At 37.9% G+C, this 15,432-nt stretch overlaps 1 pseudogene across 1 annotated transcript; it reads right to left on the bottom strand.

Moving 5' to 3' along the window:
• Positions 1-2,375: 2,375 nt before the first annotated feature.
• Positions 2,376-2,877, bottom strand: LOC309828756 (ATP synthase F(0) complex subunit C2, mitochondrial-like; annotated as a pseudogene). The gene has a single exon. The product of its transcript is annotated as an ATP synthase F(0) complex subunit C2, mitochondrial-like (transcript).
• Between the last annotated feature and the right edge of the window lie 12,555 nt (positions 2,878-15,432).

The raw sequence follows: 15,432 nt of genomic DNA, 5'->3' as shown, positions 1-15,432 counted from the left end.
TTTTTAGAAAAGCAAGTTTAAGGTTGATGGTTAATGAAATAGGTTTATGACATTTATTTTGCAGTTATAACATTGCCTATCTTATGATGCACAAATGTTGAGGAAAAAGAAGATGGCAGTAGAATTCTGCTATATCCTAGTCTCCAGTGTTATTTCTGGACTTTTGAACACCAGCCTTTCTCTGTTACCCATTACTTGAATACCATGCTATGCCTTTCTTCAAATTAAGATTATTGTTGTCTAATTATCATAGGTTTCATCCGTTTTACTAGTGTTAACACTAGGCTTGGGTTCTGTTTAAATTTTTTTTTTAAGTTTTATTGGAATATAGTTGATTTACAATGTTGTGTTAGTTTCTGCTGTACAGCAAAGTGAATCAGTTGTACATTATACATATATCTGGTCTTTTTTAGATTGTATTCCTATATAGGTCATTACAGAATATTGAGTAGAGCTCCCTGTGCTATACAGTAAGTTCTTATTAGTTACCTATTCGATATATAGTAGTGTGTATGTCAATCCCAATCTCCCAGTTTATCCCTCCCCCTTTTTCCCCCTTGGTAACCGTAAGTTTGTTTTCTACATCTGTGACTCTTTCTGTTTTGTAAATAAGTTCATTTGTACCATTTTTGAGATTCCAATTTTAATTTTAGATTAGGTCCATTCATGTTGCTGCAAGTGACATTATTTCGTTCCTTTTTTATGGATGAGTTATATTTCAGTAATCTTCCAAAGACGGTATGTACCACATCTTCTTTATCCATTCATCCATCAATGGACATTTAGGTTGCTTCCATGTCCTGGCTATTGTAAGTAGTGCTGCAGTGAACATTGGAGTGCATGTATCTTTTTGAATTACGGTTTTCTCCAGATATGTGTCTGGGAGTAGGATTGCTGGATCATATGGTAGCTCTGTTTTTAGTTTTTTAAGGAACCTCCATACTGTTCTCCATAGTGGCTGTATCAATTTACATTGCCGCCAACAGTGCAAGAGGGTTCCCTTTTCTCCACACCCTCTCCAGCATTTATTGTTTGTAGATTTTTTGGTGATGGCCATTCTGACCTGTGTGAGGTGATACCTCATTGTGGTTTTGATTTGCATTTCTCTAATGATTAGTGATGTTTAGCATCCTTTCATGTGTTTGTTGGCAATCTGTATATCTTCTTTGGAGAAATGTCTGTTTAGGTCTTCTGCCCATTTTTGGATTGGGTTGTTTGTTTTTCTGATATTGAGCTGTATGAGCTGCTTGTATATTTTGGAGATTAATCCTTTGTCAGTTGCTTCGTTTGCAAATATTTTCTCCTATTCTGAGGGTTGTCTTTTCATCTTGTTTATGGCTTCCTTTGCTGTGCAAAAGCTTTTAAGTTTCATTAGGTCCCATTTGTTTATTTTTATTTCCATTACTCTAAGAGGTGGGTCAAAAAAGATCTTGCTGTGATTTATGTCAAAGAGTGTTCTTCCTATGTTTTCCTCTACGAGTTTGATAGTGTCTGGCCTTACATTTAGGTCTTTAATCCATTTTGAGTTTATTTTTATGTATGGTGTTAGAGAATGTTCTATTTCGTTCTTTTACATGTAGTTGTCCAGTTTTCCCAGCACCACTTATTGAAGAGAATGTCTTTTCTCCATTGTATATTCTTGCCTCCTTTGTCATAGATTAGATGACCATAGGTGCGTCGGCTTTTCTGTTTATTTTTGCCTCCCCATTTTCTTTGTCATCATACTATTTCTGCTTAGCCATTAGAAAGCTAAACTTCATAAATCCTTTATTTATTTTTTTTACTATCCCTCATATTTTTCCGTATCCACCAGGACGAATACTTTGTAGTATAAGTTGCTTCTATATTGAGATAATTTTGAAAAATAGTAACTTTATGTTCCCAAGTTATCATACTTGCTATTAAGTGAGTGGATATTTAGACCTCAGTAGGAAGCTATCAAAATGATTGATTTTGATCGAATGAAATGGGTAAATATTTTTACAGCCAAAGGCTCTGGTGATAGAATCCAGAAATTTGTGTTTTTAAAAAACAGCTTTACTGAGGTGTAATTGACATACAATAAACTGAACACAAAGTGTACAATTTGATAAGTTTGGACGTTTGAATACACCCATAGACCCATCAGCACAGTCAAGATAGGTATATGTCTTGTCACCCCCCCAAAATCTTCTTATGTTCCTTTGCACTCCATCCTGCCTCCCCTTTCCAAACAGCCAGTGATCTGTGTTCTGTCACTGTAGATTAGTTTGTATTTTCTAGGTTTTACACACAGTATGTACTTCTTTTTTTGATCTGGCTTTTTTCTTTTTTTTTTTTTTTAATCATCTTAACATAGTATTTATTTGTCTTCCCTCTGTCGAACCCTGAGCCAACCACTTTCCCCAGGCTGCCTGGGGATGTGTAGGAAAAGGAACATACAGGGCCTATTAGACACGGTAGAAAGAACTATGGGAGTTAGAGAGGGCTCCTTAACATGGCAAAGAGAATGGAAAAGACTACCATCAGGGAAAAGAGTCCCATGGCCTCCAAGAGGGCAAAGCCCAGAATGGCATAGGAGGAGAGCTGTTGCATCAGAGAAGAGTTCCTGGCATAACCAAGGATGAGGCTCCCAAACACAGTGCCAATCCCAGCCACCCCAACTGTGGCAGCCCCAGCCCCAGTGAACGTGGCTGCTGTGTCAGTGTCCCTTCAGTGGCACTGGTTTGGAAGCTATGCCTAGGGATAAGTGAGGTCAAGAACCCTGAGGCTGCCAAGCTGCTGAGGCTCTCATCTGTCAGCATCTGCAGTTGTTTCATCACTACTGCAGACAGTGGTCAGCCCAGCAGCTCAGAGGTACTCCTCACCAGGGAGGGGAGTAAGGGGCTGTGGCAGGAAAGTGGCTCCCAGTGCAGAGAGTGATCTGACTTCTTTCACTCAGCATAATGATTTTGAGATTCATTCATACTGCATGTTTAAATAGTTGATTCTTTTTATTGCTCAGTGGTATTCCATTATATGGCTATAACACAAATTTCTTATCCAGTCACCTGTTGATGGACGTTTGGGTCATTTCTAGTTTTTGTCTATTACAAATAAAGCTGCTATGAACACTCATGTACAAGTCTTTGTATGGACATATATATCCTTTTATCTTGGGTAAATACTAGGAGTGATAGTGCGTGTGATAGCTGAATCATATGGTAGGTGAATGTTTAACTTTTTAAGAAATTGCCAGACTTTTTCAGAGTGGTTATACTAATTTGTTTCCACCAACTGTGTATGAGAGTTTCAGTTTCTGCACATCCTACTCAACACTTGGTATGCTCAGCCTTTTTTTTTTTGTTTTGCCATGCCGTGTAGTTTGCAGGATCTTAGTTCTCTGACCAGGGATCAAACCTGTGCCCCTTGCAGTGGAAGCATGGAGCCCTAACCACTGGACCACCAGAGAATTCCCTGCCCAGCCTTTTTAAATTTAGCCATTCTAATATGCTTGTATTGTTGTATCACTGGGATTGTAAGTTGCATTTCCCTAATGACCTGTGATGTTGAACATCTTTCCATGTGCTTTCCATTAGTCTTCTGTATATGTTCTTTGGTAAAGTGTCTGTTAAAATCTTTGCTCTTTTTAAAGACTGAGTTGTTTAAATTCTAGTGGTTGAATTTTGAGAGTTCTCTATACTTTTTTCTTTTTTAAAATTATTTATTTATTTTTTGGCTGCATTGGGTCTTCGTTGCTGTGTGCAGGCTTTCTCTAGTTGCGGTGAGTGGGGGCTACTCTTCGTTGCGGTGCGTGGGCTTCTCATTGCAGTGGCTTCTCCCATTGTGGAGCACGGGCTCTAGGTGCGCAGGCTTCAGTAGTTGTGGCACGCGGGCTCAGTAGTTGTAGCTCGAGGGCTCTAGAGTTCAGGCTCAGTAGTTGTGGCGCATGGGCTTAGTTGCTCCACAACATGTGGGATCTTCCCAGGCCAGAGCTCGAACCCGTGTCCCCTGCATTGGCAGGCAGATTCATAACCACTACGCCACCAGGGAAGCTCGCTATATATTCTTGATGCAAATTCTTTTTCAGATATACGGTCTACAAAATTTTTCTCCAAAGTTTATATACCTTTTTTCATTTTCATAACAGGTCTTTTGAAGAAGCAGAAATTTATGAATTTCTACACAAATTACTGCTAGTGATTGGGATTGTAAATTGGGGGAGAAGTGACATCTTAAAATTGTCTCTGATCTATGAACAAAATATATCTCTCCATTTATTTGTGTCTTCTCTAATTTCTTAGCAGTATTTTATAGTTTTCAAGGTACAAATCTTTCACATCTTCTGTCAGATTTACCCATATGCCTATCATATGTTTGATATTGTTGTAAATGATATCACTTTATAAAATTCAGTTTTCAATTTTCATTAAAAAGTCCAGTTCAAAATTCTAATATATAGTTGATTTTTGTATATTGATGTTGTATCCCACTACCTTACTAAATTCATTTATTAGATCTAGTAGCTTTATTTTGGCATATTCCATCATATTTTTTTACATAGAAGATCATGCCATCTATGAATAAAGATTGTTTTACTTCTCCTTTCCAATATGGATGACTTTTGTTTATTTTTGTTGCCTGATTTCACTGGCTGGAACCTCCAATGGAATGTTGAATAACATGTATGAGACTAGACATCTGCCTTATTCCTGATCTTAAAGGAAAGCATTCAGACTTTTATCATTAGATCTGATATTAGCTATAGGTTTTTTGTAGATGTCCTTTATCAAGTTTATGAAGTTCTCTTCTAGTCCTAGTTTGCTGAGTTTTTATCAGGAATGGACTCTGGATTTTGTTAAATGCTTTTTCTGAATCTATCAAGATGATTATATGGTTTTGTTTTGTTTTCATTTTATGAATATAATTGGTTTGTTAACACTGATCAACTTTTGAATGATAAACCAACTGTATTCCTGGGATTAAACACCACTTAGCCTTGATATGTTATCCTTTTCATATAGTTTTGGATTTGATTTGCTCAATTTTTGTTTAGAATTTTTGCATCTGTGTTCATGAGCAGTATTGGGTTGTAGTCTTTTTGTAATGACTGTCTGGTTTTGGTATCAAGCCTCATGGACTGAGTTGGAAGACTTTGTGTCAAAATGGTATTATTTCTTCCTTAAATGATGGTTGGTGGGAAGGTGTTTACATTTTCAACTTTTAAAAAGATACAAGGCTGTTAGGGTTATCTATTTCTTCTTGAGTGAGCTTTGGTATTTTGTGTTTTTCAAGAACTGTGTCCATTTCATCTAAGTGGTGGCATTTAAGGGAATAAAATTGTTCATAATATTCCCTTGTTATTCTTTTATTATCTGTAGAGACTATAGTGATGTAACTTTTCTCATTCCTGATACTGGAGGCTTATGAATTTTATTCATCTTAAAAGAACCAGATTTTGGTTATATTGATTTTCTGTTTTTCCATTTTCCATTTCATTGATTCTTACTTTTGGCTTTCCTTTGTTCTGCTTACTTTGGTTTTAATTTGGTCTTTTTTTTTTAGTTTCTCAAGGTAGAAGCTGAGGTCATTGATTTGAGACCTTTTCTCTTCTCTAATATAGGTTTTTAGTGCTATACAGTTTCCCCTAAGTACTGCTTTAGTGGCATCCCATAAATTCTGATACGTTCTATATTTATGTTCATTCAGTTCAAAATACCTTATAATTTCCTTTAGGATTTCTTTGATCCATGGGTTATTTAGAAGTGTTATTTCCTTTTCAAATATTTATAGATTTTCTAAAAATCTTTTTGTTCTTGATTTCAAATTTCATTTAATGTGGTCTGAGAACATACTTGGTATGATCTGAGTCCTTTTAAATTTTTAAGATTCGTTTTATGGTCCAGAATATGGTTTATCTTTGTAAATGTTCTGGGTACACTTGAGAACAACGTGTATTTTGCTGTTGTTGGGTAGAGTGTTATATAAATGTCAGGTCAAGTTTGTTGATAGTGTTGTTCACGTCCTTGCTGATTTTCTGCCTTCTTGTTCCGTCAGTTATTAAGAGAGGGCTATTGAAATCTCTTGACCATAATTGTAGATTTGTGTATACTTTGCTCAGAAATCTAGTCTGATATTAATAGAATTCCAGGTTTCTTATGACTATTGTTAGCATGATATATCTTTTCCATACTTTTACCTACTTGTATTTTTACATTTGAAATACTTTCGTAGGGTCTTCCCTGGTGGTCCAGGGAGTAAGACTCTGCACTCCCAATGCAGAGGGCCTGGATTCGATCCCTGGTCGGGGAACTAGATCCTGCATGCATGCCACAACTAAGAGTTTGCATGCCGCAACTAAGAAGTCCACATGCTGCAACTAAGAGTCTGCATGCCGCAACTAAGAAGTCCTCATGGGGGCTTCCCTGGTGGCACAGTGGTTGGGAATCTGTCCACCAATGCAGGGGACGTGCGTTCGAGCCCTGGTCCAGGAGGATCCCACATGCTGCGGAGCAACTAAACCCGTGTGCCTCAACTACTGAGCCTGGACTCTAGAGCCCGCAAGCCACAACTACTGAGCCCACATGCCACAACTACTGAAGCCTACACACCTAGAGCCCATGCTCTGCAACAGGAGAGACCACCACAATAAGAAGCCCACGCAGCGCAACGAAGAGTAGCCCCCGCTCACTACAACTTGAGAAAGCCTGCACGCAGCAATGAAGACCCAATGCAACCAAAAAGAAAGAAATAAAATAAATTTATAAAAAAATAAAAATTTAAAAAAAAGAAGCCTGCATGCCTCAACTAAGGAGTCTGCGTGCCACAACTAAGACCTGGTGCAGCCAAGATAAATAAATATTTTTTAAAAGAGCCAGCTCTTCAATAAAATAAAATAAAATACTTTTGTAGGTAATGTAGTTCTTGCTTTTTTTCCCTTTTTCTGGCCACGCTGAATGCCTTGTGGGGTCTTATAGTTCCCTGACCAGGGATCAAACTCAGGCCCACTGCAGTGAAAGTGTCAAGTCCTAAACACTAGACTGCCAGGGAATTCCCTAGTTCTTGCTTTTTTATCCAATTTCACAAATTTTGCCTTTTAATTGGTATAATTATATCATTTACAATTACTGTGATTATTGCTATGGTTCCAAAAAAACTACATTTGAATCTATTATCTTGCTATTTGTTTTCTGTTTGTATTATCTGCTCTTGTTCCCCTTTTCTTTTTTTTCTGACTTCTTTTGAATTAATGGAATATTTATGATCTTGTTTTATCTCCTTTGTGGGATTATTAAGTATAACTCTTTGTTTTATTATTTTAGTATAGCTGCTTTAAGATTTACAGCACACATTTTTAACTTATCAGTTTCCCCTCAAGTGATATTATGCCACTTGATGTATAGAATATTATAATAGTGTACTTCTGTTTGGCTCCTTCCAGCCTTTGTAATATTATTGTTCATGGATTTTACTTTTACATAAGTTATAAATACCACAGTACATTATTGTTAGTTTTTTGTTTTTTGTTTTTTTTTGTGGTATGCGGGCCTCTCCTGTTGCGGAGCACAGGCTCCGGACGCACAGGCTCAGCACCCATGGCTCACGGGCCCAGCTGCTCCGCGGCATGCGGGATCCTCCCAGACCAGGGCACGAGCCCATGTCCCCTGCATCGGCAAGCGGACTCTCAACCACTGCGCCACCAGGGAAGCCCTGTTGTTAGTTTTGTTTAAATAGTTCATTATTTTTTTTTAAGTTTTAAATAGTAAGAAAACAAATTCTTACATGTATACTCTTCTACCTAACCTTTTCTGGTGCTCTTTATTCCTTTGTGTAGCTCTTTATGGTATAATTATCCTTCTGCCTGAAGAACTTCCTTTAACGTTTCTTGTAGTGCAGATTTGCTGTTGATGAATTTTCAACTTTTGTATGTCTGGGAATATCTTTATTTTACCTTCTTTTTAAATGATGTTTTTTGCTGCATATAGATTTCTAGGCTGTTATTTTGCCTTCTAGTATTTTAAAATGCTGCTCCACTGTCTTCCTGCTTGCATTATTTCCAGTGAGAAATATGTCATCTTTATCTTTGTTCCTAGGTAGCTAATAAGTCTCTTTTTCTCTTGCTACTTTTAAGATTTTCTCTTTGTCACTGGTTTTGAGTTATTTGATAATGATAGGCTTTGATGTAGTTTTATTCAGGTTTCTTGTATGGGGTCCGTTGAGCTTCTTGAATATGTGGTTTTATAGTTGTAATCAAATTTGGAAAACTTTTGGTCATTATTTCTTCCAGTATTTTTTCTGTCCCCCTTCCCTTCTTTCAGGGACATCAGTTACCTCACGTGTTAGGCTGCTTGAGGTTGTCCTACAGCTCACTGATGCTTTTCATGTTTTTGTTTTACTCCTCTATCTGTATTTCATTTTGGATACTTTTGTATTGCTGTGCCTTTAAGTTAGTCTTCTCTTTTGTATTGTCTAATTTGCTGTTAACTATCTAGTGTATTTTTCTTCTCAGACGTGGTAGTTTTTATTTCTAGAAGCTTGATTTATGTCTTTTGTCTTTCATGTCTGTACTTTTTTTAAAAATTTATTTATGTTTGGCTGTGTTGGGTCTTTGTTGCTGTGCACGGGCTTTCTCTAGTTGCGGTGAGTGGGGACTCCTCTTTGTTGTGGCACGCGGGCTTCTCATTGCGTTGGCTTCTCTTGTTGCAGAGCATGGGCTCTAGGCGCGCGGGCTTCAGAGCGCAGGCTCAGTAGTTGTGGTGCACAGGCTTAGTTGCCCCATGGCATGTGGGGTCTTCCCGGACCAGGGCTCGAACCCGTGTCCCCTGCATTGGGAGGCGGATTCTTAACCATTGCGCCACCAGGGGAGTCCTGTACTTATTTAAGATAACATCTCTCTCAGTTCTGAGTTCATTTCGATGGACTACCTCATTATTATGGGTCATGTGTTTCTGCTTCTTTGTGTACTCAATAATCTTAGGTTAGGGACTTCCCCAGTGGGCCAGTGGTAAAGAATCCGCCTTCCAATGCAGGGGACGTGGGTTCAGTCCCTGGTCAGGGAACTAAGATCCCACATGCCACAGGGCAACTAAACCCTCACGCGCCACAACTACTGAGCTCACGTGCCTCAATGAGAGAGCCTGCGTGCTGCAAACTACAGAGCCCACGCACTCTGGAGCCCACGCGCTGCAACGAAGGAGAAGTCCATGTGCCGCAACGAAAAGCTCCCACATGCCGCAACGAAAAGCTCCCACATGCCTCAACGAAGATCCTGAGTGCCGCAGCTAAGACCTGATACAGCCAAAATAATAAGATAAATAATAAAATAAAATAAATAAATATTAAAAAATAATAATCTTAGGTTAGATGCCAGAATTTTACCTTGTTAGACGTTGGATATTTTTGTATTCTTAAAAATTTCTTGAGCTTTGTTCTAGGGTGCAGTTAAGCTATTTGCAAACATTTGGTCCTTTCAGGTGTTTTATGACTTGTTAGGTAGGTTCGAAGTAGTCCTCAATATAGAACTAATTATTCTTCACTACTGAGGGGAGACCTTCTTGAGTATCCTACTCACTATCCCATAAATTATGAGTTTTTTCAGTCTTGCTGATGGGAACAGGCACTGTTCTCTTTAATCCTTTGATGAGTCTTTGGCTTTTCGGTCGTTTCTGCACATGCATGTACTTATTGGTACTCTGCTGAATATTCTAGGGGAAGCCTTCTGTAGATCTCTTTCTATACAAGGTGTTTTTCTTTCTTTGCTCGCTCTCTCTCTGGCATTCTGCCCTAAAGTTTGGTTTCCTCGGACTTTCAGCTCAAGGAGTTCACCAGCCTACCCCTCTGTTCCCCTTTCTGTGCTATGGGCTGGAAACACTCTCAAGGCAGTAAGCAGGGGCAGTCTCAGATTCAGGCCTTACTGCATTTGTTTTCTGTCTTTCAGGAATCATTGTTTTTCATTGCCTGGTGTCCAGGGTCTTGAAAACCATTGTTTAATAAATTTTGTCTGTTTTTTAAAAAATTATTTTAGGTGAGGGGGTAAATCTGGTCTTTGTACTTTATCTTGACTGGAAGTGAGAGTCCCAGCAATCTGGTTTTAACAATCCCTCTAAGGAATCCTGATGCATGTTAAAATCTGAGAAACATACAGATATTTGAATTTAATGTTAGATGATTGTTTCACTATCAACCGTCATTTACCATGAAGACATGAGTCAGTAAATCTAATTTTTGGAGGAAAAAATTTTTTGAGTAAATTCATTTCTGTTTTGTAGCATGGAAGATATGTGAGTAATTATGAGACATTTGAAATATTTATACAGTCAGGATAGATGGAGATTTGGGTAAGGAGAAGAAGGTTTTCTGAAATAAAAAATGATGTTGATGTTGTTATGGTACATAGCAGTCTTAGACATTCAGCTTCATGCTACCTAGTAATTTCTTTAACCATTGTTAAACACAAGGTCATTTCTGGGAGGAGTTGGAACAGCAGTTAAGTCCTGGTTTGCTGTAGTGGGTAAGGGGAAGCAAATGACTCCATTTTGGGTCTGCTTCTTCTTTAACAATTCCCCCCTTCTGATCAAACTCTCAGCATAAATGAGATGTGATAAAAAAAAATTAAGGCATTAGTGCCACTCTCAGCTGCCATAGGTCACTCTCTGCATCCATAGGTCATGACATTTTTCTTTAAGCCCTGTGACATTCACAGGTCATGGTTCATAATCCTTAAATTGGTTACTCTCTTTGTTTCTTTTCTGTTCTAGTCTTAGGGTGATCATTTGCATGGTGGTTAGTGGCTGCAAACACGCATTTAAAGCTTTTGAGAGGATACAAAGCACCAGGGGGATTACTATGATTATAATAAGCAGGATAATTTCCAGTGTTTGGAGTGGACTTTGAAGCTATGATCTCCAAGACCCAAACCAATCAAAGAAAGACCCCATTCAGAGTCATCTTCTTAAGCCAAGTGGCTTGCTTAATATGTAACTGAATTTCAACCCCCCCAGAAAGTCCAAGGATCTTTGCTGGGAGGCTATTGATTAGCAGTGGATCCTGCTGTACTTTCAAGAGTTAAGGAAAGGTTCCTGATCATAGCATCATTTGTATTTATTCCTAACCAGGGAAGTAGGGACCTGCCAAGGGAAGCAAATCCTGAATCATAAATGCCTCCTGGTAGGCCCTTTCGAGAACAGTTAGGGTCACAGTTAGGTAACTTAGGAGGCATTGCCCAGCTGTGCACCAGCCATCTAGGCATTCATATGCCCAAGGAGAATGCTAACCACCAAAAAATAAATCCTTTCCACTAAGGTGGCATTGTTAATGGATTCATCTGCAAGAATTGTTGCATTTGCCCATTTAAGGCCGGGGTCGGTTAGATTTTTTTCCTAGCTTGCCATAAAAAATTGTTCTAAATTCTAGAGATTACCTTCCTTAGCAATGGCCTGGAAGATATGGCTGATGGCATTATCTTTCCAAGTCAGTGCCAGAATAAAGGAAAGAGAAGAAAAGATTTTGTGTTTAGCTGAAATGGGAAGTCTTGATCTGGTGTCTTGGATGGAAGCAGTCTACATCGATGTCCACTACTTCTCATCCTTGTCAACTTGATTTGGAGGTCTCCAGTGTTTGTACAGGACCAGATGTCAGTTGGAGCCTCCTTTAGCTATAATATATGTATACAAGGCTTATTGCCTTTTAGTTTTGCAGCAGTGCAAGTGGCCAGAAGCACTTGGTAAGTTTCCTTCCAGTGGGGCTTTGAGGGTGGTTTTTTTCTGATAATGCCTCCAGAATATCCAGTCACCAGGCTTCAGACTCTGACCAACAAGTTTTCCCTAAATTGGAATATGGGAAAGCTTCGTTAACCTGTTGGTAATAGGCTTGAAAATAAGATATTAAAGACTTACAGTAGCTGATCATACTAGCATGGGGCTACAAAGGATCAGCAGAAGGTTGTATACCAATAGACATTGGTCTGCCCATGATTATCTCATGTGGAGTGAGTTTATGTTTCCCAAAAGTGGTATTATGAACAGGCAGCAAGACCACAGGCAATACCTTAGGCCAGGGGAGTCCAGTATAGAGGTGTGACAGTTAATAGCAGTAAAATCTAATATCTACAAAGGTAAAAACTTAATTTTTCTCCTATAATTACTCCCATTTTTTTTACTATAGATAATCACAGTAAAACTAAATTTGTTTGTATTAAACTTGGCCTGATTATTTATATACATGCAGCAAGAACAGTGATTGACCATATAAGTATTTTTGTAAGATTGCTTTGCTAGAACCTTGTAAGCAAAATAACAGCTTGATTTTTCCAAGCAGTTCCTTGAAGCTGTCTGGTCATATGAGGCTATGTACGTTTCTCTCAAACATTACATTCCAGTGAAAGCCTTGGTAATTTTGTCGTTTTACAAGGAGAACAGGTTCTTTTTCTTTATTTCTTTTTTTTTTAACTTTCCTTTGCTATTAAATAAAACAAAAGCTGTTATTTTCCTCCATCTTCCATAGATTCCATGAATTCTAACATGTAGCCATAAAAGCAGTAGATTTTAGAAAATATACTTCATAACATTACCTATGTTGACAGGATACAATCCAGAATGGTAATCTCCAACTCTAGATTTTATTGTCCTATCACAGGTCCCCCTTGTTAATGCAAAATCTGTTATTCATATCCCAATTAGAAGTAATGACAAAGAACAAAAGGCAGAAGATGAAAAGAATACTTCACATGTGACGATATAACAACCTTTGTATACTTAACAAATTTATGTCAACTATTTACTAGCAAGGAAAATGGAAAAAGGCTCTTCTGGCCAACAAAATATAATTTTTCTTATAGGAAAGGTGAAATATATATAATGGGTAAGATATCCAGAACCTCCCACAGGAGGCCAGTTGGAAAAGTCCAACAAATGTCAGAGTGTCATTTCTCAATGACCCCTTACTTAGAAAACAGTTTTTTAATTACATAAAAATTGAAGCTCCTTGCATATTCAAAGTACACTTCAATTTACCCATGGATCCAGCAAACTTCATAATGGAAAGGCAAAAATGTTATTAACTGATTTAATGAAAAAACATGACTTATTAAACTTATGTACTAAGGCTAAGAGTACTTACAGAATCATCTCAATTCAGTGTACATTGGTAAAAGTAACAAGCAGAATCCATGCTCCACAGAATTACTTTATGAATGAGGGACTGATTAAAAAATATATATATATTTATAACTGATAACTTTCATATTGTAAATTTTCAGGAGCATAATATGTGAATTAATTTGCATCAGGCTTTCCAGTACTACTTGTATTCGTGGGATTTCTCTCCAGTGGGAGTTTACATATGACTTTGATGGTATTTGTTGAAATTGAAAAATTTCCCATGTTTTTCACATTTATCTCGTTTCTGCTTGGTGTTCATTTTCACGTGATTTTGTAAGGATTTGGGCAGATTGAAGGCTTTCTCACTTTGCTTACATTCAAGAGATTTCTCTCCATTCTGAGTTCTTTCATGGCTTCAAAATGTACTGCAGTAACTGAAGGCTTTCCCACATTCCTTGCATTCATAGGGTTTCTCTCCAGTATGAGATCTCTCATTTATCTTAACATAATTGGAACAATTGAAGGCTTTACCCATTGTTCCATTCATAGGGTTTCTCCCCAGTGTGACTGTTTTCATGTCTTTGAACAGACTGGTATTAACTGAAGGCTTTTCCACATTGCTTACATTCACAGAGTGTTCTTCTGGGGTGAGTTCTTTCATAGGAACAGATTTGTGGTAACTGAAGACTCTCCCACATGCCTTACATTTATATGACTTTTCTCTGTAGTCCTCATATTCGTATGGTTTGGGTGCAGTGTGAGAAGGAGAACAGATTCTTACTGAACTTACGCAGATAAATATATTGTCATGAAAATAAGAATATTCACTGAGAGATTCTGAATTCTGGAGGGACCAGGTAGGGAGAAAAGTAAATGTTTCATCTTTGTTCACAAAGGTATACTTTGCCAAACTTCCATTAAGTCCTAGATAGCTTCAGAGAAAAGGTTTCCTTAAATCTGGAAATCCAAAATGTTAGAGCATCCTCCTGAGTTTATGCAGTCCCATGTAATTAATACTTGCTCTGCTTGAAACCAGTATTTCCATTAGTTCACTTGACCTTACCCGATGATTGAGGGTGATATAGGGACAGTGGTAATTCCGAGTAGTTTGTCAGTTTTTCATTAAGGCTCATATGATTTGCCCAATGAAGTGGGTACCTTGATCAGTGGAGATTGTGAAAGGTCTACCCAAAGTGGGAAACCCATTGTCTAACCATTTCCTTGCCACTGTGAGGGCATCACACCTTATGGCAGAGGAAGGCTTCAGGCCATCTGAAAAACATGCATACAATAACAAAAGCGTATTGATAGCCCATACTAAGTGGCAGTTGAATGAAGTCCAGCTGCAGGTGTTCAAAGGGTCCAGAGGGAAGAGATGAGGCCTGTGCAGAAGGAATGCAAAAAATGAAAACTGGGGTTTGCCAGAGAGCCTGGAAAATCCAAGTGGCTGTCTTGGGTTTCCTATAGCCATGATTGTTTAAATTACAGCCATTGTTTACCCATCTTAATTTCTCTGTTTCTGGAACAGACCGTTGCCATGTTGGAAGGATATCAGAATGGCAAAGGTCTGGCAATGAGGGGTCTTTTTTTTTTTTTTCCAGAAGTAGAATAGACGTCATCCACAGGTACCACAATCTTTACGGATTCTGTTGCTACTGCCTTTGCATAAAAGCTAGGGCATTTCCCTGATATTCAAGTTCAGTCCTTTTAGTGTGAGCCTCAATTTTGATGACAGACATTATGCCAGGACATATCAGACTTCCAGGAATTTCATACAATTTCTGGAACACTTATTAACACATACCTATACAGACACAACATAAAGAAGGCTTAATGTTACTTATTTGACAATGCTTCCCACGTAATTTAACATGTCAAATAAGCCTAAATTGGTTTAACATCTCCCTTCTTATGAGATGAGAGAATAAATTCTTTGAGATATTTCAGGGGCCCCCTGAATCCCAAAGTTAACTAGAGATCAAAAGGACTCCATATAGCATTTGATTTGTGGAAGCTATCAAAGAATATCAAAAGTTTGGACACTTGACTAAATAGGATCACAGATCATGAAACAATACTTAATTATCTATTTGGCCAAAATGATAAAAAAAAACACTGTCCTTTTAACAGATGAAAGGTAATCAAGTTTTAGTTTCACGTAAGTACACTACTAATTTTAAAGTGTAATTAAAAAACCCTTATAATTCAGTTTTATCCAGCTTGATTACACAAGGTAAAATTCTCTCTCACTGTCTTCTGAAATAACCAGAAGTTCTAGTTTAGACAAAATTACTCTCATTTCCTTCAACAAATTTGCATCTTTATTCCTCAAACCTCTTCTTAACCAAAAAACACATCATGCTGTCCTTACATACAG

Source organism: Grampus griseus (genome assembly GCF_964374135.1).
Source record: "Grampus griseus genome assembly, chromosome: 10".
Lineage (NCBI taxonomy): Eukaryota > Metazoa > Chordata > Mammalia > Artiodactyla > Delphinidae > Grampus > Grampus griseus.
Note: the sequence above shows the minus strand (reverse complement) of the source record. Positions and strands in the feature narration are given on the sequence as shown.